Source organism: Corvus brachyrhynchos, unplaced genomic scaffold, assembly GCF_000691975.1.
Source record: "Corvus brachyrhynchos isolate BGI_N302 unplaced genomic scaffold, ASM69197v1 scaffold105, whole genome shotgun sequence".
Taxonomy (NCBI): domain Eukaryota; kingdom Metazoa; phylum Chordata; class Aves; order Passeriformes; family Corvidae; genus Corvus; species Corvus brachyrhynchos.
Window position 1 is genome coordinate 940,492 of NW_008238452.1, and position 25,986 is coordinate 966,477.

General features: G+C 37.1%; 1 long non-coding RNA gene across 1 annotated transcript in view; it reads left to right on the forward strand.

Moving 5' to 3' along the window:
- LOC108447335 overlaps window positions 1-25,986 on the forward strand; it is a 93,491-nt gene that overhangs the window by 33,362 nt on the left and 34,143 nt on the right. The window contains exon 2 of the long non-coding RNA XR_001862862.1: window positions 1,179-1,287. This is a non-coding gene — a long non-coding RNA (uncharacterized LOC108447335). The remainder of the gene's footprint in view (window positions 1-1,178; window positions 1,288-25,986) is intronic.

Sequence of the window (25,986 nt, forward strand, 5' to 3'; positions counted from 1 at the left end):
GCGGCCGGCCCGAAGCGGGTGCTGGCGGGCCCCGCTGGCCCCCACATGGGGCCCCGCAGCCACCTGTCCCAGCACCAGAAACGAGAGAGAGCTTGGGGGGGAGTTTGTCTATTCTTAAGTGTGGATCAAAGAGGTGGTCACAACTTTAAGTGGCTTAAAGAATTGTCCATATTCAAACTGGCCAGCTGATAGGTTCTATCAGGTCCCAGAGGAAGCTGTAAGCACCTCTTTGCAAGAACATCACTTCCAAGACTATGCTTTGCTAACCCATGATAGTGAAAAACAACCAAAAGTGCTTTCTCTATTGTTTTCTGCTACACCATTGAAATATCAGCTGCAATAAAATGCAACAGTTCTAAGGATAACACAGAATCTTGGAGGGGCTCAGTTTGGAAGGGACCTAGTCCACCCCACACTGCTCAAATCAGGGCCAACTCAAGCAGGCTTGCTCAAGATTATGTCCGGGGACATTCTGAATCTTCAAGGAAGGAAACTCCACAGCCAGTCTGGGAATGTTGCTTCAGTGTTTGACTGCCCTCACAGGAATTTTTTTTTCTCAGTTTAAGTGGTTCTTATATTTCAGTTTGTGGATTTCGCCCCTTTTTGTCCTTTCACTGGATACCACTCCTCTAATTCCACCCTTTCAGCACTTGTTAGGAGAATTAAGGAGATATGATTTCACATGCACAATCATTTATTTACAGCATGAGTTAGAGTTGAGTATATTAACCTAGAAAATTATCTTTACCATATTTATATATCTGAGTCAAAAACTCACATGATATACATAGATAACACTGCTACGCTGAGGTGAGCAAACAGTATCACTGTTCCCATTAACAATGAATACATAATTGACAAATTAATGGCGTGAATTTCAATCATAAACAACCAGAGAATTTGATTAGACTCCTCATATATATTACTTTCTAGTTAATGTTACCATAATTAAAGCAGTTGCATCTACTGAGCTTTAATAATTTCTCTGAGATTTATAAACATGGGTAAAAAACACTGCAGCTAGAATTTTTTATTCCATATGTAGCTGAAGCGAATCCATATCACAATACCAGGATTTGTATTATTTCACAGACATTTCAGAACTATCAACTTTCCTTGATGAAAGAACTTTAAGATTGGTATTTGGCTAACGCATGAAAATGCCATTTGTATTCTAGACATGGACTTCAACCAGAAACACAAAAAGAGCTGTCTCCAGATCCCAGCTGGGACAATCAAGAACCACTAGCAACCTGTGGAGATTTCAATTATTGAAGCAATTGACAGGTTAGTTGATTCCTAATTATTTCTGAAGCTAGAATATCTGTAGCTTAAAGTGAAATAGCTACTATTTTAAAAAATAAAAAAAAAATAATAGAATTAGGTAATTGTTCCGTTTTGTCCAGAAATCATTCATAATGAATAGGGTAACATCACACTGGTGACTTGTCGTTAGTGGGGTTCCACAGAGCTTCATTTTAGGCTCTTTGCTCTTCAGCATCTGCATAAATGACTTGGACTGAAAGGGATACTGAGCAAGTTCGCAGAAGACACAAAATTGGGAGGAGCTGTTAAATCCCTCAAAGTCAGAGCTTGACCAATTAGGCAACTGGACAAACACCAACCAAATGATGTTCAACAAGGAAAAGTACCATATTCTACACCTGGGATGGGGCAACCCTGGATGTACATAGACTGGGGAATGAGAGGCTGGAGAGCAGCACTGTGAAAAAGGACCTGGGCATCCTGGTCAATGGCAAGTTGAACATGAGTCAGCGGTGCCCTGGCAGCCAGGAGGAACAACCCTGTCCTGGGGGGCATCAGGCACAGCATCGCCAGCTGGACAAGGGAGGGGATTGTTCTGCTCTGCTCTGCACTGGGGCGGCCTGACCTTGAATATTGTGTGCAGTTTTGGGTGCCACAGTATACGAAAGACATTAAGTGTCCAAAGGAGGGCAAGGAAGATTGTGAAGGGCCTTGAGGGCAAGTGGTCTGAGGAGTGCCTGATGCCATTTGGTTTGTTCAGAAGAGGAGACTGAGGAGGGAACCTCATCGCAGTCTCCAATTTCCTCGTGAAGGGAGGAGGATGGGCAGACAGTGATCTCTCCTCTATGGTGATAGTGACAGCACCAGAGTGAAAGGCCTGAAATTGTGTCAGGGAAGGTTTAAGTTAGATATTGGAAAAGATTCTTCACTCAGAGGGTGGTTGGGCACCGGAACAGGCTTCCCAGGTTCATGGCACCAAGTTTGCCAGAGTTCAAGAAGCATTTGAACAATGCTCTTGTGCACATGGATGTCATTCTTAGGGATGGTCCTGTGCTGTGACCACTTCCCTAGGGAGTCTGTTCCAGTGCCCAACCATCCTCTGGGTGAAGAACCTTTTCCTGATACCCAACCTAAACATACCCTGACTCAGCTTAATGCTGTTTCCTTGAGTCCTGTCACTGGTCATGAGGATGTTGAAATCCACAATGAGATCTCCCCTCAGTCTCCCCTTCTCCAGGCTGAACAGACCAAGTGACCTCATCCACCCCTCATATGGCTTCCCCTCAAGGCCCTTCACCATCCTCATGGCCTCCTTTGGATGCTCTCTAATAACTTAATGTCTTTTTAATATTGTGCTGCCCAAACTGCACACTACTCAAGGTGAGGCTGCACCAGTGCAGGGTAGAGCGGGAAAGTCAGAGGCAAATAAAACTTGATTGAGTCATATACCCAAAGGAATACATTACATGTAAGACCTTGAAAATAAAAACTAGAAGTCTGACCACGACAAAAAGCACAGAAGTTTTTCTTACTTCTGAAGAATAATGCACTTCTATATCTATCACAAACCACCTGACTGATGTACTTATTTCACTAACCAATGCTCTTGATATTGCTACTGCATTCATCCCTAAACCTTAGGTTTTTTCACCTTCCAGCTCAAAATTTTCTGCTCTCATCGAGCTAAAATAAAGAGGTAAATCCAAGAATTGCTCCCAGACAAAAGCTGCCAGGAAAAGAAATCTGGCTGGCCTTTACCTCCCCTGGGCAGCCCCTCACCTGCATCTGAAACACTGGGGCTACATGCTTTCCTTCCGATGGTAAAGAACTGTCATTCTCTTCCAGCAGCCCACTGTTGAAATTTGGATTCCTACTCAAAAAATTGAATACATCCAAAGGTTGTTCCCAGAAAAAAGATGCCAGGGCAGACTCTTGTAGGAAGGAAAGCACATAGTCCCAGTGTTTCAGGTGCAGGTGAGAGGCTTACGTGTGATTTCATAAGAAACATGCTTGCAGCTATGAAATACACAAGACTGAAGAAGCAGTTCAACTCTTTTACAAAGTCATGAGAGTTCCTTCAAGCCTTTTTTAGTTGGGCCACCTCTCATTAAAAGTTTGTGTCCTTTCAAAGGTTACTGATACACGTGGGCCATGGAAGAATTGCTTACTTTCCTAAGAGCAGCAGCATGCTGAATCACCCCAGAGGACAGGAGATTCTTTGCCACTCCAGCTGAAGCGCTCCACTTATGCAAGGCAGACACAAAAATAGATGGCACAAGGAGCCTTTTCCACACCCAACAGCAGTTACTGTGACAAAAGAAAAACAGTAGTGTTAAGTAGACTAAAGTAAATGATTTTTCCTTCTGTTTTGGATAATCCCAGGCATACAAGAACAGACAAGCTCTTAAGGTGCTTCAGGTTCTACTTTAAATAACTGTGTTTTGAGTTTGTGAGTGATACAGGTCAATGCCTTAATAATATACTTGACAAATAGAAGTACAATCTCAGCAAATTCATAAGAACATAATTATAGCTGTGCCATGAGGAGAAATAGAGAAAAATATGAACGAATTCAAGCCAAGTATTCATCTTGTTTGCAATTCTCTCTTCAATTTTCCAAATCACCAGATTAAAGTACCACAAAAAGGAATTAGTGATGAGAGAAAGCTTGTTAGATCATATTGTATTTGTCCTTGGCAGTATAAAATTGCTCTCTACAGCAGGTATCTCAGTGCTTAGTTCTGAACAACCAAAAAGAAAGATGTTACTGATCTACAGTGAAAGAAAAATACTTTTATTGAAAAGAGTTGTGATTTATACTTCATCTAACATTTCCTTTGCTCAGTTTAATCCTATCTTCCACATCTTCTCCAACCTTCCAAAATATTTATGTCTTGCTTTTGACTGCCATTTATCTGAAGTAAATAGTTTTCATCTTACCATCTTACCAGATGAAAGAATTGAATAATTAAACATGTAGATTTTTGGGGGGGTGTCTTTTATTTTTTAGGCACAGACAGATCTGTAATAAGTATAATGCAAATGCAGTTTTTTTCTATTATCTTAACATTTTAACAGGGGAAAACCTATTAATTTGGAATTAATACCCACCAATATCTGTGAGAAATATAATTTCTTAAATGCATTTGACTTTTTTTGTGATCACATCACAGTGGTAATTCACAGTCATCTTCATTCAACCCTTTATTTTTCTAAGGCACTGATTACATTCAGTCAAGCCCACAGAATGTTAGCTGATCTTCCTTCAAGTTATTATTTTTTCCATTAAAAACCACTTTTTAGGCTTGCATAATACTAAGAGCAGACCACCAAGCATGCAGTTACTCAAACCTCATTGACTCTTTCATAGAGTTTAAAAGGTTAGTAACGTGAGCTGTGTTTTTACAACTTGAAGTTGTTAGATTTTTTAAAGTAGCTTTTATTCTACAATTAAAATATAGATCTTGTTACGAACACAAAGTAAGGTTGGCAAATTTTTATAATGACCACATAAATCATATGCATAATCACATTATATTTTTATAACCAGCATATAATTACTTTTTTACATAAATTTCCACTGGTTGCAAACCTTTTACTGAAATAGTACTTGAATTTTAACTATCCAATAAAACACACAGATTTTATTACGCATCCCATTTTTACCCTATAGAAGCTTGGCTCAAGGAAAAGATGTTATTTCCTCAAAGCAGAAATATTTTCCCCATGAGCACTATTTTTAAGATGGGGCAATATTAACCTGCTTTTAAAATGAACCACTAGCCTGTGACTATCCTTATGGTGAAGGGTTTTCCCTTCTCTGTCCTCAAAATGAAGGTTAGCTGCGATGAGCTTTTGGCAATGCTTGAATTACTAAGTCTCCCTCAGAAGCTGGGTGAAGCATTTTAACCCCAGTCCTCCAGAAGGATATGTCTAAATCCCTTGCAAGGATTTTGTCTCCCAACTGCATGTCCAAGTCACAGACAGTAACAGAATTTTATATTGAGTGTGTCTTTCATCTGTCCTTCATTAAAGAACTTTGTCTTGGTCTTAAACACCAATTAAGATGTTTTTTTCCTGTAATATTTTTGAGTATAAGTGGAATGAGAGACTTGTGATGGCATGCTATTGAAACTAAGAATACACAGTAGTTTGAATGCTATTTGAAAAAAAAGTCCTTCAAATTATAGAAATATCAGTAATATTGATGAATCGCCTAAATTTTATAGCCAAATAAACTATCTATAGAAGATGAATAGCAGTTCTTGAAGCATCAGTGCAGCCAACAATACTTGCAGTTATTTTTCTTACCAAGAGCTTCTGCCTCCCAATTTTCCATGCAGTTAGTCTAAAAGAAACGTTTGGGAAGTAAGAGAATTCTAAGAGCTCTGTAGAACAGAGGTCATACATTATGGGCTCAGATCCTTTGAACAGCTGAATTCTACTGGAAATAATTGTGCCAGTATATACACAAGTGTATTCTCAGTCTGGCCCACTTCTCCCGTGTCCTGGGTGTTCTACACCATAAAGTACCTTTTGTTGTACCACACAACATTGTCTGTCATTTTATGTCCATAGAACTTGGCATACGTATATTGAACTCTACTTCGTGTCTCCTGCCTATAACCAAGCTGCTTCTGACAAATCTGACCTCTGGGCAGTTTTAACTATCATCCAAATGATAGAGAAAGAAAATAAAAAGAGTCTATTACAAAAAAAGGGAACCTTTTTTCTTCCCTCTTCAAATATGGAAACACCGTTCTATGCAGCCATGACAACAATAGACATCGCTTTGCCAGCATTCTCTCATTACCTGGGAAAAGACAAAAAATATCACATCATGGACTATGGGACGCCTTTTATCCTGAGAAAGAGTAATCTAATTCAGCTGGGACTAGTTACACAGCTCCTGTTTTAGTGAAAATCTCGTATCAGTGCACTCAGCTAGGGAACCCTCGAAAACAGATACAACTGTCATCAGCAATCTGCCAATAATATGATCACTCTGACAATTTTTACTACAGTGCTCTTATATTTGGAGGCTTTACTAAAGCATCAGCTCTAGGAGTTAGATGTTTCATGAGGCTCTCACTTTTTATTTTCAAGCTAAGTTTTCAGATCTCACAATTCACAGACTAAAAATCAGAAGAGCCTAATGTGATCATTTGTACCTCTTGCATATCATTATAGGATTTCCCTTAATTTCTTTGAACTTGAAGCTAAAATTTCTGTGATAGAAATTCCATCACTGCATAATTTCAGGCACAAGTGTGAGAAGATTGAGTTCATCTGCCCAATTAAGAAATGAGAAAAATAAATATGAACATGTAATTTTGAAAAACAGAATGTTTTTTAACCTTACTTATAATTTTATTTTTGGAGGTGGACATTGTTAGGTAGATTTTATTCATAATTTGTTAAGGCTGCCAAAGTTTTGGGTGAGAACAGTATGCCAGTAAAGCTTTTAAGAAACATATTCAAAAGTTAGCCCTGTGCATTAGTTCTTTTCATTAAAATATAGGTAAGAGGCATATAAAAGATAAAGATTTTTTTGAAGTCTCAAACTTTTGTCACCTTTCTGCTTTTATGGATTATCCCATTGGCTGCTCCGGTATTACAAAGTGAGTATTTGATTACTAGCAAAATTATTTCTACTGACAGAAAATAGAAGAAATTTCAGACTGATGAATTTTATGTTCCTCATTCAAATCTAACAGGTTACGATAATGAAGAAATATTTTCTACACAGATATGTGGTAAAAGATTAAAAGTAACTGACAAATATTCACTAAGTGAAGATTTTGTAAACAATTTCTGCAGCTTACATTACAGGTTAAAGGAACCTGTAATGTTAAAAGGATGTTAAAAGGGAAGGAAAACTTGAAAGTAATTAAATTCTTGATTTGAGTTTATGTAAAGTCAGGAAAACATAATTGAAGCATTTGGGTTTTTCTCCATATTTGTTCAATGTCACGACTATGCCAGAGCCTTACTTAACAATTCCCAAACTGATCCAAGGATCTAGAATACTGAACACTTTCTTGATAACTTTCGATTTCTTCTTATATAGGTTCCAATCTCTTCTTTGGTCTGGACTATTTTATATAAAGCTAGAAGTGTTCTTAGACTTGCAACCCATGGAGCTTCCTGACTAACTGCATAGTTCCCTATGACGGCAGCAGATTAGATTCTATAATGGCTTTTTTTCTCCAACAATCTGATCTTATTAGTGCAGACAGGAGTATTGGGATAATGAAGGTCCTATTATTTTCAATTGTTACTGAAGAAGAAATTGTTTTTCCAGTTTGCAATTAACTGTGAACATATTTTGGTATGAATTACCCCTTCCTGCATAATTAGTCATACAATTGTAGCAGGTTTTCCTTATACAATAATTTTCACTGCAGACTCTGACAATCCTTTAAAGTACAAATAAAATCTTAGTGCACTGAAAATCCTTCTGATATTTTACCCAATACAAAGAATCTTTCCCTCTGTTTCTGAACATCCTTCTCAATAGACTATCCTGAAATTAAGAGTAATGCTACATAGGTACATGAAAATGCTATTCAAACAGAAGGCAACAGCTGTTTTGCCAGATTACAACAAAGGTAGGATTTCAGCTTGCATAAGTACGGCAGGGCAAAAAAGTAACTCACTTATTTCTGACACTGTTATCTTCCCACACTTAAATTAAGAAGAAATCACAAGAGAAATACACATACATATACATATACATATACATATACATATAGTATCTCTGTTGATTTTCTAACTACTCAAAAAATTGCTTTTCATAATGCTAGACTTTACTATATCAGCTCCTTCAACTCTATGATCATTAAAAATATATAATTCAATATTTCCCAGCACACTACACTCCCTTCTTTGACACATAACCTTTTGTAAAAACAGGAGGACAAAAATTTGAAGATAATAAGGTGATGAGTCAGGTGTTTATCTGCTGGAGAGAACAGGATGCAATTCTTCACATACACTGGAACTTCTAATATCTAAAACCTTCAGAAACTGCTGTTACAGATAAGAAAATGTGAGTAATTTAAGCAAGTAATCCATTTCAATTAACAAGAACTTTAATTAATATTTAATAAAGTCCACACACTTGATGACTTAACTAGATCTAACGCATCTTTTCTGTAACAATTAGTTTACCATGACAGTGATTAGAGTACCAGCATCTCTCTTATTCTAGCTGTATTATTGTAAGGCATTTGTGAAAGTCATGCTCTTCAAATGTATAATATAAGGGCACATAATTTAATTAAAAGTCAAATTTAGGCTGAGAGAATAAATTAACACTCAAGCCAAGCAAACTGTGCAATAACTGCAAATGTCATGTAAATATTAAGAATTATTGATCTTGGCTTTCCTTGCTAAGTATTTTCTATGTATGATGTTTCACTAGAAGATATTACAAGAATTACACCTTCCTAAAAGCGCATGTAACTGCTGACTTTGTTTTCATGTTGTCACTCCAGTTTTCCCATGATGAAAAAATAGTATTCTTCAGATCAAGAGGAATACTGAATGAAAAGAACTTTATGCTACAAGCTAGTTTATAGGCTTTTGGATCCCTGGAACTATGCCTAGTTTGTTAAAAAGGAGAGAGAGAACAGCATCTTCTGTAATTTTCTCTGTAGGGTTCTGTTATATACACACATAATATATTGTTCCATGTTTCTTGCTTTTTTCTTTTCCTCCACTCCTGGAATTTGATCAAAATTTATATAAAAGAAGTCCTCTATAACCATATGAATGTGAGATAAATGCAAGAATACCTGAAGTATTTCATACAACATTGTTTTCTTTATTCCATAAAATCACAGAGCTCTATTACTGGTCAACAGTCTCAAGTAAAACAGCTGCTTCTTTTTACTTTTAAAAGAATGTTTGAAGGAAAAAGAGTGTTTGAAGCAAGCACCTTTCATCTTGAACCATGGGTTGCCAGGAAAACGAAACTTGCAACAGTCTCCTTGAGTCGCTTAATGCAGGTTCACTTAAGTAAAAGTGAATCCTCCTGATATGCCTTTCAGCGTTATGAGCTTTAATGATGCCTAGCACAGCAGTGTAATTAACAGTACCATTGATATATCACAATCCTGTGCTTTCCAGTGGCAGAAACAGAAGGCTAATGCCAGATTGCTTATTAAAGGTACACCCGGCTGCAAAAGTGTACCAGATGAAACAATCCCCCAGTAGCCATGTAATGAGGTACAGACATCTGTAAGATTATCTCAGAACTCTGAATGTGAAGATTAAAATCTGGTGATGCTGCAGATGTTTTTATCATCTTTCCCACAGCCGTTGTCACTGAAAATAGATCAGCCCTCCAATGAGGCTGGAATGCAAATGGCTCAAACCTTGTTTTTCCTTAAATGCCTTAGTGCATTGCTATCCCTAAATTACTCAAAGTAGTTCAGACTAAGATAAAAAAATAAAAAGTTTTATGAAACATTTCAGAAATATTTTTAGGCCTGAAAAATCTGCTAGAAGTGAGCATTTTTTGGCTGTTTTCCTTTGTGGCAGTACCCAACCTTAATGTATTGGCAGAAGAAGAGAAGAATCTATTTGAAAAATAATCACACGTTGTATCAGTTGTGGTAGAATAACTTACGCCCTCTTTCAGACCTCTTTGTATTGGCACTGTGATGTAAAGTAGTCCAGTGCAAGCATGGGACAGGGGTATAAAAATGTTACCCAAGCAGGTGGGAAAGTTTTACAGGAATGTATCGAAAACCAAACAGTATTTGACAAAAAAAACATTAAGTTCCTGGATTCCTGAAGTTCCTGATTCTGTGCTCTCACTTTCTTCTCACACAGGTGATGTAGTTTTCAGCTAAATGAAGTGTTGACACTTTAATACTGTAATGAAACATAAGCAACAAGGTCTTTTTTAAGGAAACAACTAGTCTCTTTCCTGCTTTTTGTCCTGTAAAAAGACAAAAATTGTTTTGCAGTCCAGCCCCTTCACATCATTTCCTCCTGATTGCATAGGCCCACACACTTCAGCTGAAAGTAATGAAACAGCTTCATTTAGTTAAAAGCAAGAAAATGCTTGTGATTGCCTTAAGCTATTCCTTTGTTGAGGCATGAGCAAAGAGACCCCTTCAATTGCCAGTGCCAGGAGCAATCTGAACAATCACATCAAAAATTTATGGACTTTCACTTTACAACCTGTTGAGTATCCCAGTCCAGGTACTACTTTGGCTGATTCAGGACTTAATTCCTGAGAGGGTTAAAATGTGTAAATCTATTTTACATTTACTTAATTCAGGGAGTTGTTGGAGTTGAAGTGAGGTGAGCTGGTGAATTTAACCTCTTCCTAGCAGCATCTCATGCCCACCTGAGGCAGACTTGGTTGACATTCCTGGAGTTTCATTTTTTCTATTTTTCTTTTCTTTTCTATTACTCTTTAATTGATTATTTTAGTCAGGCTGAACTCTATGTGATGTTATTAACATAAAATGAAAACCAGATATAAGTAAAGGGGACAAACAGCTTATTCAAAAAATAATCCCAAAGATAGCAGAAAGACTACAAGATGGTTATCTAAACTTCTTTATTAGGAATATATGTTTTCACAATGACAAAAATATTTTGTAAATATTTATAAAAGAAAACCTTTTCATGACAATCTCTACAAAAGGACTCAAAAAAAAAAATGCAAGCTTTATCGTCTCAAATATCAAAATTTAGAAGAACCAATTGTAACAACTCCCCAGCCTAGTAGCATACTGTTTTAAATAACTAAGAAAGAAAGATATGGTCCTTCATAAAAATAGCTGCTTTTTTTTAAAGGGCGGAGGGGAGAGAACAGCAATTGGTTAGCTTCTACAAAATAGTAAAATCGTTGCCTAACTCTGATATTCTGCCCTTAGTTTTATTATTTTTGCATTGCGCCCATATCCCATATTATCTTCTAATCTGTATTCAGAATCTTTTGATTATTTTGACGGCATTTTCTCCGCCAATGCAAACTTCAGTTTGCAGAACAAAAATATAAAAAAATATTCAAAGCTGTATTGTATCAATTTTTCAATCTTTTCAAAGGAGTGTTTCTTCATAAAAAATATTTAAAAAAAAGTTCATATATTACAAGTTTTGCACATAGAGTGAAATAAATAAAAAAACACACACAAAGAAAAAATTCAAGACAAGCTTGCTGTTGTTCATTTTTGCCCTGGATGTTACTTGTAATTTTTTAATGTTCTGAGACTTGATCAAATCTCAGCATTTTTTAGAGCTGAGGAATTCATAGGATTGGAAATTTCTTTATTCCTCAACAAAAGAGCAATAATTCAAATGTAACTCAAAGTAAAATCCTCTAACTTTATTTAACAAAACCTACTTTTTTGAAATGAAACATTCTAAAAGTGCTATATTGATTTTCTGAGACAGACATTTTCTAAGAGTAAACATGCTGAAGTATTTTTGTCTAAATCTACAATTTTATTCTATCTTTTGCAGGAATTTCCCTCTCAAGAGGGAAAAATAGGCAGTAAAACCGAAAAACATGTTGGCAAAGGCGTAGAATCACATATGGCTACAGACTGCAACATTCACCATGGAGTTATATTTTGGTGTCAGAGGAACAGAAAATGATCAGAGAGACTACCCCAAATTTCAGTGCTGCAAGATTCTTGCTTCTGTAATGACCACAATGGAATACATTTCATATATCATTGGGACTAGATCAGGTCTAACTACATCACTACGACACATTTACTTACACCTCATGGTCTGCATATCGTCCTTGGTTTATTCAGATCTAACTAGAGTCTGTTTTCCATAGCAAACAAAAAAGAACCTCCAGAGAAAGGAAGTTATTTAAGATTTATAAACATGGTCCTCCCACTGTGTTCAAACTCAGCTGCACTGAAACCAAACTTTGATTTCAGGTATTTTTATTCAAAGCAATTAAAGCCCTACTGCACTTCTGAGAACAAACATGTGCATGTCAAAATACTTAAAACTGAAAAGAAAACTTTTCTCGTCACAATAGCAGGCACTTTTAAATTGCTTTGCCATTTAATGCTACCTCAGTTGCACACAGAAATTAAGAAATCTGCTTTCAGATGTCCTTGTTATTCTTCATAACAATCCCAAAGAAGTCTCAATGAAACTAGAGTTAAAGCATGTTAAGTGCTTTACAGGAAATCTGTTCCCAAACACACAGTCCAATTAAGTGCCAAATGATGTCTTCAGGTCATGTAAACCATACAAGGCCATGGAGATTTTTGCAGTTGAAATTTAATGGGAAAAAAACTATTCATTATTTGGTAAATCATAAGTATAGATTTTTTTTCCTAATTGAATTCTTTTCATTTTGAAGCTTATGCTATGCAAACAGGTTGAATTACCAATGAAAAAAAAAAATCTCTGTAAGCCAGGAATTGTTGAGTCGCATGAAGGATGAACAGATTTTTATTGTGGGATTAAACAGATGGAAATATGTAAAGTCGTTCCAAAACAAGCTGTGGTCTAGATTCAGAATGCCTTTTCCTGAGACTTCAGTTTGTGTCTCCACTAGCTACTGATTTGATAAATTTCCTTAACACAGCTGGATTTACATAATAATACAGTAAGGGTAGTACTGTGCCTCTAGTTTTTTAATTCACCAGGGAGCCTTAAATATTTGCTGCCCACAGGACCAGTATTGAATTGGATAGAGAACGCAGCAGAATTTCTGCTTAAATGTTGAGTGATCATCAAACAAATATTAGGCACAATAAAAGTTAATTTCTAAAATGCTTAAACCCAGCAAGCTATAAATTCTAATCATCCTCTCTGGGGCATTTGTAGTCTAGACCCCTCTTTTAAACTGCTTCTTAAACACATCCCTTTGAAATTAAGAATTCCTTAACTGTTTAGTCTTCCATGGATAGTCAGCTGTATCACAGCTCTGACCATCCCTGGTTGCCTTTGTTTTTTTGAAAGGGATTCTTCCAAATGCCATAATGAGCAGCGAGCTATTCACAACCTGGTTAAACCCTTTTCCAATATCTACTCTCTTTGATTAGTATCTGATCTCTGTATGTTTTGGGCCTGGACAGTGTGGAAGTTTCAGTGACTCTTTAAGTCCTTCAGTTTAGGATTTCTAACGTTTCACTTGGCATTTGTCATGGAGTCCGTTTACATAAAGACTAAACGCAATTAGAAAAACTATGAGTTTAAAAGGCTACCTGACCTATTTAAAGGTCTGTAAGAAAAGAAAGAAAACTGCTTTGTACTTCACCTTGTTAGTATGAAGGAAGCCTATGAAAGCACTACGTAAATGTGTTACAATAACACTCAAGGACCGTTATTCAAAACCAGAAGAGCGTTCACAATGAAATGTGCCCCTTACAAAACTTCCAGCTTAATTTCCAGGCCACAGATGTTTGAATAGTTTTTAATAAGTAATGATACCCTCAAGGCACCATCTTTAAGTAGGTGATACTGAAAGGAAGGCTGTCTCACTGCAATTTCCATCAATTTCCAAGTGTTAAATATATTCACTTTTATGGGCAGAGGACACATTTAGATCTCAAAAGCACCTTTCAGAATTCAAATGTCGGTCTCCTGAAGATTTTTTGTGTCCTGGTTTTTTTTGGTTTGTTTGTTTGGCTGGTTTGGTTTTGACTTGTTTTAAAGAGGTTACATTTCAAAATAAGGTAAAATATCACAGAAAAATATTTATTTTAGGAAGTGCTACAAAGCTCATGAAGACTACTGTTGACTACATCTACACCTTACAGCAAGTAGGAGTAGATTTTCATACCCTTATTCAACTTCAATGCATTTCACTGTGTGAGTAAAAAGAAACTAGATTGGACCCTTTACATTGATAAGAATATTTTTTTTTTAATTAAACACATCCTTAGTAATCCAGAGTAATGGTAAAAACTAATGGAATTCAGAAGCCAGCAGTAATGACACCTTGGAATTTTTGCAGCCTTTTACTACTGTCCTCCTTCATTTTTGTTTATGCAAGTTACTCTGCACCAGGCTTTTGTAACCCAAAGAGTAAAATCCATATGACATGTTGGAGTGCACCCACATTATCCACATTGATACCTGGAAAGAATATGTGGACAGGACAGAAGTTCACCACTGAGTCACCTAAAATATAGAACTTTTTACTGAAAAAGCAGGCATTTGAATGATAGTTAGGGTACACCTGTAAAAAAAGTGTACAGAGTGAAAAAGATATTAAAATCTCAGTACATATGTTAGGCACAGTGGACTTAAACTGCAGAATTAATTTTCTAAAATAATTTTGATAAAACTTTGTTCTCTGCTTCTGAGATTGCATAAGAAAATTGAAATCCGTTTACGTTAACTAAATAGACTCTGCATTTTGTTGTTTTATCTCAGTTCAAAGCCTGTGCAATAATGCATAGGCTGTAAAATAAACCACTTTCTCGATGCAGAGATTATTATTCAGTTTTTTGTTTCTCTATTTTTTTTTCCCTCTTTTATCCCCTCCCTTTTTAACTACAGGAAAGGTGACTCATATCAGGTATTTTGCACTTCTGTCTAAAAGCAGTGATAGCTATGCCCATTCTCGTCTCCTCAGCATTCAAACCCATGAATGGTTGCAGGAAAAATCACTCTTTTCAGTTGTCTCCTTCAGGTTAATAGTTCTAATTCCTAGGGAACACAATACCTTGATGAAGTCATAGTCATTAAAAGGGACCGGAATTATTTTAGGTCACTTCCATAGAGATCTAAGGGATTTTAACATCCATAATATCAAAGCACAAATTCATTAGCATAATCAAATAGGCTAGTTCACGTAATTACTGTTCAAAAACCATAACAACAATCCTTTAACTAAACCTCAAGGCCTCTATAACCCACACAGATACAACAATACAATAGGCTTTCTGTCCTATTGTGGCTGGGCCATAAAAGTATTTTATGGGTCTTTTGCTGTGTAAAAAACCATAAAATATAAATTCTTTAAAAAGTAAGAGTTCTACAATGCTTTCATATACTGAAGCCACGATTTCCAGCTCACAGTCAGTGTGCACAGTTAAAAAGCATGATGGATTAGTTGAGGCAGTGGAAATTAGCTGCAGATCTCTTCATCGCTGTCAGCCAAAGTCACTTCAAATTGCAATGCAATATATGAGTTAAAACATTCACCTCATTATTGTACACAAATCTTATCCATGCTCCAAATTTTAGGGACAAATATAACCTAAACCTCATGCAATAGATACTAATACTGTTAAAAGTCCAGTATTGTTATTAGATTTGAAGGAGGTGCTGGAAGAATATCACATTGCTCAACAGAAGTCAATAAATGCACACTTGAATGATGGATTCTTTTACCAACTCCCAGGCTATATTTGGTTGGATTTTCTAATGCTCAATTCATTGAAACAAAAATATACATCCATAGAACAAAAGTAAAACCTTTTCCTACACCAATTTTTTTCTATTAAAAAGAAGAAGGAAAAAAAACTTAGAAAAAAATCAAACTAACGATACATAAAATGATTTGTCTTATATAATCCTACTAATATTTGGTGTCCCAACAAGTTGGTCTCTATGAACACAGAAACAAATCACAAATATTAGTAACTGATAATACAGTTATCAATTATGAATATATTATGGGGGCAATTAGGGGGGCAGTTAAAATTTCCATCTGTTTCTGTTAGCAGGTTCCTATGAAAGAAGAGTGAAAATTTGGAGTGTTGATTTCATTCTTACATATAGCACCAAAGTAACCACAAGTTAAAAAGTGCTTAAGGGAAAAATTATTATCTTCTGTTTCTGGCTGTTTGCTATGAGTTTTCTCATATAAATCTGCTGGCAGATTCCCCACTTGGAACTCATTCCTAGTTATGCTTTAGTGATTCAAATTATTTAACAGCTCGGGCTTGATATTTCTCAGGTGGAATCCCAACTTTTATTCTATTAAATGTTCACCCCACTGCTGTTTCTTCCCTTTTTTTTTTCAGGGGGGTTTCCTCTGGTTTGAGGCAAGCGCAGCATCTAAGTCCTGCAGTAGTTAATTAAAAGTGCATTGCCCTTTCCCCACCATGCAGGTAAGGGCTAATTCAGCCTTCTCAGGTTTCTGGAATGGAATCATAAAAGACATATATTTTTCACAACTAGGGTAGCCACCCACAAGTAGGAAGCTCTCTGAATTTGAGTTACCAATTCCACAAAACTTAGCTCAGCAGCCTTTAAGGGAAAAGTATTGCTATTCAATTTCCTGTAATAAACTGGCCAGATAAGAGAATTAGAAGGGAAGTGTAAGGCCATCCCTCTACTGTTGAAGGAATGTGTGCTAGTACCAGAAATTCTAATGTTAGGTTTGCAACACTTAATACTGTAGCTGTTAGTAGATCCAAATTAGCCATAACTTCAGAAATTCTATTTTGTGTTGCAGCAAATATCCAGCACTGTGATAGAGCACTCTCTGGGTTTCCTTCAGGGTTAAGATCAGCAAATTTCCTTTTCTCACTTGTGAGACATAAATTGACCCTGGCAGTTTGTCAAATAACCCTTGCTCCAGTGATTTTAACTCTTTGCTGCCCAGAAAGCACACATTGCCTTTCGACATTCCACTGCAAAATTAATACTGACTGGGTTTCAGTCTCACCCAATTCATGTCCAGACTTTCCCATTTCAGCAGCCGTACACAGCACCCTTTCAGCAGCAGTTTGCTCACTCTGCCAATCATTTGAGGTTTCAATTTTAATTAAGGGTTGCAATGCTCCTTCTTCGTCATCAGATGCCAATGTAAAAACCACATCTTGCTCTTTATTAGAACAACAGATTAGCTCACACGTGTCCCAGCTCCTCCACACAAAAGGTCTGAGTCAAAAGAACTTATTTATGAGAATGTTACTAGTCCTACACCCCAAAATTTTTCCTGTACTATTCTTTTTCATGCACTGTCTGAAAATCCATTTGAGGCTCCCTAAAACACTCGTGCTGAGAATGTTACTAGTCCTACACCCCAGAATTTTTCCTGTACTATTCTTTTTCTTTCATGCGCTGTCCGAAAATCCATTTGAGGCTCCCTAAAACACTCGTGCTCAGCAGCAAGCAGCCTCTCTGCCAGCGGCCTTTTTTTGTTTTCCTCATTTTTCTGACACTACAATTCTTTCACCAAATCTTGTAAAGATAATATTATTTCATTTTCAGATTTCTGAGTAACCAGTCTGTCACTATCCCTATTTTCTTTAGCCAACTCCACCCTAGGGGGAGTGTGGCAACTAACAAAGTTTTCAAGAAAGGAAAGCAAAATATTTTCTTTACACTAGCCACCCCAGGATAGTGATTTTCAAAAAAAACTACACAACTTCCCTCAAAAATTACCTCAGAGGGGAGGTTGTGGCAAAGTTTCCAAAAGTTTCTACAGAAGTATCACTCAAGGTTTCCCTCAGAGGGAAATGTGGTGTCCAAAGGCACTTCAGGTCAGAGGACAGCATCCCACTTCTGACAGCAGTGAGGCCACGTAACCATCCAATATAACACTACAAAAACTTTAGAGAAAGTAAATATTGAGCAGAAACATGGGAAAAAACCCAAGTGACCTTAGATAGATGTAGCGGGTTCAGTTCGTAAACCGGGCAGAAACACCAATTAGAGTGTAGTGGTTTGGTTCAAAATATCTATTACTTACTTATTTTCTTTCAGTGAGATAAGAATTAGGAGAAAGCAAAGCAGGCACAAAATTTTAAAGAATTTAAGGAAGTTTATTAACAGACCTAAAAGAAAGAAGGAAAAAAAAGTCAGACTAAACCTTCAGAACACTTCTCCTCCCCCCACCTTTCTCCCTTCTCCCACTGACAATGTAAAAAGAAAACCCTTGAGACTTCCAGTCAGTTTACCACCTCTATAATAACCTTTTTTCAGTTCACTTAGGGAGAGGAGTCTCTCTTGCTCATGCTATGGAGACATCTCCACAAGAAACAGTTCTCTCATGGCTTCAGTGTCACAGCAAGACAGCCGCCCGGGTTGGTTCTCTGCTCGCATGTCAAAGTCCATTCCCCCAATTTACAGCTTTCCCCACAACTGCTTTCGAGGGTCCAGTGTTGAGCTACTGGGGTACCACTTTAAGGTTGAGCTGTTCAGAAGCAAAGGTTCTCTTCACCTATCTCTGGGAGCATCTTCATCTCTAGGAATAGAGGCCCTCCTCCTTCCCTGGGAGCAAGGGTCCTCATCAAATTACAGCTACTGTCATTTGCTTATTTCAGCACAGGTACTTTTGCTCACAAGTACAGTTTGAATGCTCCACCCCCCACGCTTTCATGAAATTACAATGGGTACTCTGATGTATCACAGTCCATCACCACCATAGCTTTACAACAGAATTTCAGCTTCTAGGTTTGAAGCATCTCCTCTTTCTCTTCCCTCAGGGTTTCAGCTCTTCCTGCTTCACTGACTTTGGTGTCTCTATGGTGTTTTCCTCACTTGCCTCCACCTTTCCTCTTCCTCCGACTCGGGAGAGGATTGGTGTCTTCAGGCTTCATCTGTTCTGGAAGAAACTTACAGCACTAAAGGGCCTTGCAGCTGGAATTCACTTATTGCTGTTGGTCACATGATCTTTGCCGGGCAGTGGGGCAGCGGCCTCAGATGAGTTTCAGCCGCACCAGGGGCTGCCTGCACGGAGCAGGGCTGTGGGGGGGGGCCGTGGATGGAACAGGGCCACACCACAGCTGACCCAGCTGGGCCAAGAAAGACCTGGCCCAGCCCAAGCAAGGCCCAGCCTGGCCCCACTGGGACACCTGCAGGTTCCCACCTGCTTCCTGTCCAAAAGCCAGAAGACAAGAGAGCTTTCCCGGGCTCTGTTCGTTCTTAAATGTGGATCACAGGGGCATGTCAAGCTTCTTAAGTGGCTCAAAAAGTTGCCAATATTCAAACTAGCCAATTGCTTGGTTCTGTCAAGTCGTAGAGGAAGCTGTAAGCACCTCTTTGCAAGAGAATAATTTCTGTAGCTGATGCCCTCTTTACTAAAAACCCAAACTATACTAAACCATGACAGTAGACAACTTAGGTAGTGACTTAGGTAGATCCTTAGGAACATAAAAATTGAACAAAAGATTAAGACCCAGGTTTTCAGATATGTAAAGTTATAAAAGTTTGAACTCTTCAGGATTCCCATTCTCTATTCATGATTGAGTACTCATAACAAGGTTATACTTACACTACATCTCTAGAAAAACAACAAAGGAGTCATGCTGTTGACATCTGCTTGGATCTCACTTGGTAGAGACGTGAGCCTCCCCAGGGAAGCCACAGTCACAATTTGAGAACTGCTGTGTGCTAAGGTTAAAAGTACTGAGTACAAGAGTTCCTTAGAACAGGCAAACTCATGGTGCTCTGATGATGCATTCAGCACAAAAGAATTAAATTTTTACAGATCAAAACCCTGATTTCTACCCTTAAATTAAAATATGAACAAAGCACTAACAATTACATGAGTGTAGGTTTCTTTCTAAACAGCAGGACTCAAACCACATCCTAGGCTTCCTCACCACAGCCCTGTCATTCTTGTCCTTTATACATGATTACTTACATAACCCTTGCACAAAAATCTGTCCCTCTAATGTTATCAAACAAAATTTTACCTTACAAATCTCTCTGCAATATACACCGCGCTGATAAATGCATGGGTCTCCCTACTATGTCAATTTACAGAGGAGACAAACCATGACAGCTCCCGGCTACAAGGTGTAGTTTCTCAAACTGCACCTTTTTATGCTCTTTTCTCCAGAGTCGTCTTGTTTAGACTTCAGAATGTCATTCCAGAACAAGGCTGATACATGCTCTGAGGAGTGCATAAATGCCTTTCGTTTGCATTCTCTTTTCCCTAAGGCAGTAGCTCAGTTACAAACCAATTGTCCCCATGCATCAAATAGAAATCCCTCACCAAATAGAAGAGATATATTCTGTAAATAGCTCCCCCCAATCTTTATATGAATAGAGGCATTTCCTTCATCTTGGAGGCAACTGCATAGCTCAATCCAATGGCTAAAATTTGAAATCTGTGAAGCTAATAAAATTAAAATAGCAATTTACTTAGGAAGGTTATTATAAATAGAATAAAATCTCAATGTATTTTTTTTTTAATGCACACTCTTCTGCAAAGTCCCTTCCTTGAAAATTTGTGGTGATTACTGTGGACAAAAAATCTTGGGAGAGAAAAAAATATTCTAGATATTTTTCTCTTCTTAAACAAATGTGGGCATATGAGATTCTAATCAAAATGGTATTAGGGGTAATTACCACAAAACTTGCTCCATTTCCAAATTCAAACACAGCAGTACAAAAATCTCAGGAAAGTTCCAAAGTTGCAGAATATACATTTCTCACTAATTCCTGGGCAACAAGTCGATAGCCCAACTTTATACTTCCTCCCCATCCCTCAAATATAGAGAAATTCCAGGTAAGAGAAAGGCATTCCATCCCTCCTCAGTATAAAGTGAGCCAAACTGACAATCTCTCTGCGCATGTTTACTTTTGACAGAAACTTTAATGCTAATTGATTTAAATAACTTTAAGTATGATCTTAATAAGATGCATCTTCTTTACTAAAGCCGTGTAGGAATATGCCAAGAAGAACTGTATTATCCTCTACTGGAAACCAAATTAATTTGTTTGGGGGGTTTTTTGTGTGTAGAACACTGGGCTTGTTATAGTGCCTAAGCATTCGTGTGCATGTATGAATAATTACAGGTACAAACTGTTCTCAAGACAGCAAGTAGGATGCGCTATTGCTATTAAGGTTCATTCTGATCTCCTTACTGAGCTTGGCAGCCAGAAGCTGCTGCACTTTCATAATATCAACAGCATTTGTGCCTACAGACACAGTCTTTCCAAGTGTCGTGCAATTACACAGAAAAAATGTTTACAGCTTCCTTTGTGTTCAGTTACAGGTCCCCTGGTGTGTGCAGTCGTTTTTAATCAGAGTAAGACTTCCTCTTGTGGATAATGTTGGCCATCACCACAGAGCCAAACCCAGGAAATAAGCAACATCTTATCCAGGACAATATGAGAATGAGGAAGCATGGAGCACTTAAGACTAAGATAGGAAAATGATTGTTTGAATACAATGGAAGCTATGACATGAGCCAGCCTAAAGATGGTGCCAGAATGTGTGGAGGCATGTCCTATGAATGTGCATTCAGGGAAGGAATGCCTTGAGCACCATGAGTGTTCCATTTGCAGGTTCTGGTGGAACAGGAGTAATGCATCTGCAGTTTCATCATGCAAAAATATTGAAGCTAAGATAAAACAAACAAGGATCCAAAGTTCCAAATACATCACTTTTGACAACAAAGGTAGCTGAAAACTAATGCATAGATTCTCTTGTCAACAGACCATGCACTGCCCTCCCCAGAGAAGGGCTGTGCTGCAACTGCTATTCCTTTAAGAATAAGAGAATGAGGAACATAAATATTTTGTTTAGTAAGTAAATACTGGAATAATAGAGATTTGGAAAATATAACCTGTTAATCAATATCAGTAGAAATCCCTTCTGTAGTTTTCATTTTATCATCTTAATCTGCCCCAGTAGGAATATTTGCCTGTCCATTTAAACACTATACATGTTTTCTTTGCCATAGCAATCTGAAGAAATTGAACTGTAGCTTGCAATGATTCATGGTCACATTTACTATTCAGATTGCATTCAGCTAAAAATTATGGTTTCCATAAAAAAGAAACAGTTTGTTTAAATTTTAGTTTTGTGAATTATGATTCTGCCACTGAAGCCAAACTAAAAACCAATGAATGGTGTCCATAAAGTCTGTTACAGAACCAGAAATAGCACATGGCTATCCAGCAAGGAACCACGTCCAACATCCTTTATGGTGCCCGATCCATCAAACTAGGATTTTATGACCACTTTGAACAGGTTTAAGGTAAAATCTCACCTTTTTCTCACAACATGTATCTTAGAGAAGATGGTTGAAATAAGTGCTTGTACACAACAAGATGAAAGAATATGTTTAAAATATCATATGATAACATTTTATATATAGGCCACAATCTTGTCAGCCTTATTTCAATAAAAATATCCTAATGCCACAATAGTTTTATGGTCAAGGCAAGCATTGATTGATGGGCATCACCAGCATATAACATGGACTTCAAAGAAAAATGAGAAACAAAATGTCATGAGGAACAAGTTTTCTTTATGTACATATGCACTGGGGTAGATGATCCACTCCTTGTAAATATCTAGCTTGCCATCACTTATGAATTGCAGAACTTAGTGTTCAGATGAGGCTTTGCTCTTTGCTAAGAAAGACTTTTCCAAAAACTCAGCAGGGTACAAAAAAAATCTTGATAAACAGGAATTTTCCCATAAATCCTACAGTGTTCTGTATATATCAAAAGCTTACATAACCTAAAAGAAATGCTAGCAGAGCATAACATAACTTGGAGAGTATGGCACAGTAGAGTGGGATGTTTTTCTTTGTTCATGCAGTGCTAAGAGACAGAAGGCAGATTAATCCTTCTGAATATTTTGCAGAAATATTTCCATAACTAAAGGCTACTTTCATTTCTATCCTACACATCACATTTTCAGTATAAACCCAATTCCACCGCTGATCTCAAAAGTATTTTTATCTCTGCCCTTGGCCTTTTTTTTTTTTTACAGAAATACTTTTGGACACCTCTGGTTGTCTGCTGCCTGCCTATTTTTATTTGATGAGGACAGTGTGAATTGAGACCCGGGGTCTGAACGTTACCTTCCATTTGTCTAGCTAGCAATCAAGTATTTATACTAGAAATGTATCTGTGATACTGAAGCTAAAAAGTTATGAGATTTCCCTCAGTTTTCTTCATCTTCAGCATATCCTCTTCAGAGAGGGAGAAGGTAGTGGGCCAAACAAGTCTAGTCACATTGCTTCAGAAGCAGGAAAAATTTAATGACATTTAGGGACTCTAGGTTTTGCAGCAAGCAGTTACTACTTCATTCCCCTTTTAAAAAATATGGCATATGTTCTATCTAATCCTTGAGTTCCATTTGAAAAGTGTAAGTTATACCCAGCATGCTTATTTACCCTTCTTAAACCATTCATCTTTAACTCCTTAATCCATAAGATTGCAAATAAGAAATTAACTCCTTAATCCATAGAATTACAAATAAGAAATGAGGAGCAGAGGAAAACAAGTATTTTAGCAGACTAGATATAGACCAGAATTTATTTTTCCTTCTTTTTTTTAATCTAGTAACCTAATGGCTTTATATGATAAACATATATTATATTATACTCACAATAAATGAGGTTTGCAGTCATCAACTCCTCAGCTTTCATTCTGTGTTTAATCAATCTTAAAAGCTGTTTAACACTTCTTATCCTCTTTCTGCCATGAGCATTATAAAACTCACAGAACACAAGTGATAGTGTTCAGCTTTTTGTGCTGTACATCCTAGTTATCTGAAAGAAGCCTGAGCTAAAAATGTAAAGAAAAATCTTACTAGCTCTTGAAATCATTCTAACTTGCTTTATCAGTTGTTTTCTTTGCACTTGTATAAATTCCCTGTACAACTACCTAACTATATCAAGACGTTTGAATGTTGTGCTTTGGTTTTGGGTTGGTTTCCAGTTGTCATTGGGGTTTCTTTTCCCCCCATGTCACCCACATTCTACAGGAACACCACTACATGCTATGCAAAATTCACCACCAGAATTGTTCCCCATATACTTAAAGTTTTTTTGAGCATGTGCATGGCAACCAAAGTATACTGAATAAGGCTGGTGGGGCTGATGATGCAATATGAACTAATGCCTTCATTACAGCTCTCATTTAAGTTAAAATCTACTTCATATAAAAAAATATACAGAGTTGTAGTATTTTGAAACCAGTATGAAAAATATTTCAGGATGAGAAAGGCATCTGTGATTGGATGCACAATATAGCAATTTTAAGAATCTAAGTTTCTCTTAGAGTCGGACAATGTCTTCTCAAAACAAGAGTTTCTGAAATTCCAAAGGATTTGTCTTAATATGAGAGTATGTGAGAACTGAAGCAACAATTACTCATTAATTTTCAAAGTTTCATGTACATGAGGATCTTTTTATTAAGAGACTAATCTAATTTTTTATTTCTGCAAGTAGAGAAAATGCACAGAATGAGGAAGTTGAGTTGAAAAGCTAGTAGGGTTCCATTCCCTGAGAAGAAATTAAGAATTCCTCAGCAAAGCCAGAATGTCTGTTCAAGAGCCATCTATGTGACATCAGACTACCCCTAGCTTGGAGTGCATCACAACATTACAGAACTGCCCACTGCATCTCTGTATTGTCCAGTTTATCTTCTGATCCTGAACCCGTTCCAGACAATGCAGGGTCTCGAAACTTCTGCTGATAAAGCCTCCCATTTATCATGACACTTTCCCTGGACTGAGTCCTTCTGGTGAGTGCTCTGCTTGCCTGCTGCTTATATTGTTTTGCTTTGTTAAGCTTGAGAAGTTTTCCTACTGTCTCTGACCTTGACTTTTCATAGTTTCTTCTACTACAACATTAGTACATCTGATTCTTTTTAAAGCGTTTTATTCACCTCTTTCCTGCAAAGTTGGACTCAGTGAGCTAAAGCAGATGAGTTCAGTCTTTCATTCCCATTTTGCAACCAAGAGAATGTAATGTGTTGGGTTCCACTGTGTAGCAAGCATTGTACAATGGCTCTACAATTTACATAGAGATATGGGAAGTTGAATCACATCTGTAGAACAACTCAAAATAAGTTTTTAAATTGGAATAAAAATATAAATTCATCTTTCTTCTCAACAAATGCAAATATTTAGTGACGCCTTCCTGCTGTGTATTTCTAAGGAGCAGGTTCCCTTCAGCTATGATGAAAATCCCATCTAAAACAAGTCTTTGATAATGCCATTCTTCTCAGAGAAGGACAGGTGGATGTCTAAAGAAATTTTGAGACTTCTTTTTTCACCACTAGAATTTTTTTTTTTGCTTGCTTATAATTTGCTCTCCAGCTATTGTATTCCTTCAAAAAAAAAAACCACTTATGCTGTTTTATCTCTGCAATACCACTGAGGTTTTCTGCAAGTAGAATGGAAAACAAGTCAGATGAATTTATCCCAAGTGTGCTCATTCACCATAAATAAGGCTTTCTAAAAGGTTTTTGTCACATGTTTAGAAATACACTTATATCATCAATTTCCCTTGTATGATGTACAGTCAAACACCTTGCATATAAAGCTACAAGAACACATAGGAAAGATGGATAAAAGACAAATGCCTCAAGATAATGAGAAAACTGAACGTACTATCTAATGGAGTTCAAAACAATATATTTTTAAAGAATCATTTTAATATGCAAATTTCCTACCACCTACACATCTTTAATTGAAATTGCACTCGAGCTTTTATAAGTCATTATCATGTCATATTTGAAAAACGCTGAAATTAAATTAATCATAAATTAGACATTTCTTTACTTGAAAAATGCAGTTCTTGTGGTGATAAGCTAATCACCACCAAGTATCAACTGCCCTTAAACACATCATGTTAGTAATTCCATGAGGTCATTTATCTTTCCTTTTTACCCAAGAATTCAACATGTTTCTTGCATCAGTCTGTTCTGTTTTGGCTTAGTGTCATGTGTACAGCATCTGACAATTTGTGCCTTTGCATGACTGCTTTGATTTTTGTCCTGTGGCACTGGCTGGTTTTTTTTTTTTTCTAGACACACTGAGAAGACTGGTTCACTTTTGTTTAT